Source organism: Notechis scutatus, chromosome 1, assembly GCF_049901735.1.
Source record: "Notechis scutatus isolate UNSWTSFEM ecotype Mainland chromosome 1, rNotScu1.2, whole genome shotgun sequence".
NCBI classification, from domain to species: Eukaryota; Metazoa; Chordata; class Lepidosauria; order Squamata; family Elapidae; genus Notechis; species Notechis scutatus.
Genome location: NC_142009.1, coordinates 258,513,559 through 258,515,489, shown reverse-complemented (window position 1 = coordinate 258,515,489; position 1,931 = coordinate 258,513,559).

Genomic DNA, 1,931 nt, shown 5'->3' with positions numbered 1-1,931 from the left:
AAATGAGGACAAGGGCTCGCTTTCTTTTCTTTTCGCTCTCTCTCTTTTTAGGGGGAAGGAGCGAAGTGGTGGGGGAAGCCCAAATGGTCTTTCCTCTCCCCCCCCCCTCCCCGATCAGGCAGAATTTCTTTAAAAATGGAGAGGGCTCCGCGAGGCGAATGATGAATGAGGCTAGGCCACACACAGGCATGTTGGGGCAGAATATGGGTTGGAAGACGGGCTCCGGGTGCTTCTCTTCTTCCCCCACCCCAACGGAAAAGCATATTGCCGCCCCGGTTTCGCCAGAGCACCAGGATCTAGATAGCTGAGTGTTGAATTTTTCATTTTCCCCCCTCTTTTTTATTTTATGAGAACCCCGCCATTTTCAGGAAAGAGTTCGGAATGAAAGGGCGGTAGTTGTCAAACGCCTCCCCCCCCCCTCCTCGTGGATTAGGACTTCCTAGTGATCCAAAATATATGCCTAAAAATTCTGTGCTTATCTACTTGCTCTCTTTTCATGTTGAAGGAGACCACCCTTGTTCTTAAGGGCGACCTTCCGTGGTGTTGGGGACCCAGTTTACACGAGGCTGGGCTCGAGCTACAGGATGTCACTGCTGTGTGCCACTTGCGGGAGGGCAACATTATGGACCCAGGCTTGGTGAGAGAGTAGGAGAGGGGGCATTCAATCTAACCCCCCCCAAAAAAAAATGAAAATCCAAGCGTACTTAAGCAAGATGGTGGCTACTGTTTCTTCCAGGGCATTGAGTGGGACACGAGAAAAGACAAGAGGAAGTGCAGTCATTTTGCCCCTGGGTTTAAGCCCTGCGCAAAAACCCGGGAAGAAGTTCTCATTCATTCATTTCAATAGGACGGTTTGGTTTTACTTCCACCGTGAATTATACAGGCGGATGCATTCCGCAAACATTTTTTAGAAAGCACGGGGCAAGTGGGTTCGCAAGCCGGTGGTGGAGCAAGCTTCAGGGCTCTTTGCATTTAAAAATGTTCCTGTCCCCCGGTTTCAAACATGCAAATTAATAAAAATTGTATCTCCCCCTCACCTATTACGTTCAGGGAATAAAAAGGTGTGCAATAACCCCTGGGAGTGGGAATTCTAAGTAATCAATTAAAAGTCCCAAGTATGCTGTGCTTAATATTTTTGTTAGCAAAACCGCCTTAAAGACCCTGGATGCCCAGTATTCATTTGAAATCGCAAATCTTCAACCTCCAAATGTAATTCATACTTCGAGGGCTGGGTTCGTGCTGCTCCTTTCTTTGTGTATATTATAACCTTTGCCCATGTGGTGCCTTACCCTCCTCGTGTCTACTTCTACGCCAAGTCTCAGGTTTAATCCAAAAAGGGCACAAATTTAGGGGGCGTGCATAAGCGCACCAACGTGCCTACCGTCCCTGTCCTATTGTTTCTTTTATTTTTCTTATATGTACCCATTTCATGTATTCATAACTATGTATATACTTATACCTATTATCTTGTAAGCGATTGACAAATCAAATAAAGAAATAAAACAAATGCAATTCTCGGGCAAGGCTGTTATGACTTTGTTAAGAGGTAAGTTCTAGGGTGGATTCGGATCCTGTTACTCAGAAGTAAGTTCCACTTTGTGGTGGAGCTTTCTCCCTCCCAAAAACACAACTCAGCCTGACCTTCCTTCAAGCTGGTTGTGCGCATGTATGCCTTTAGGTCTATGTCTATATGCCTTATTATTATTATTTTTGGTGCACTTTTGTTTCAGCATTCTAAGGAAACCGCAGCCTCGCCTTTAGAAATGTTAAATAAACGCCCCGCAAATGCTAGACGCCTTGACATTATAAACATAAAGGATAGATCTGCATAATTCCTGACCTCAGTCCCTCCCTATTGAAGCATTCGCGTTGGGAAAGGAAACTACCTCTGCTCACGATCCAAGCGTTTGTGTCTCCAACTTTTATTTCTT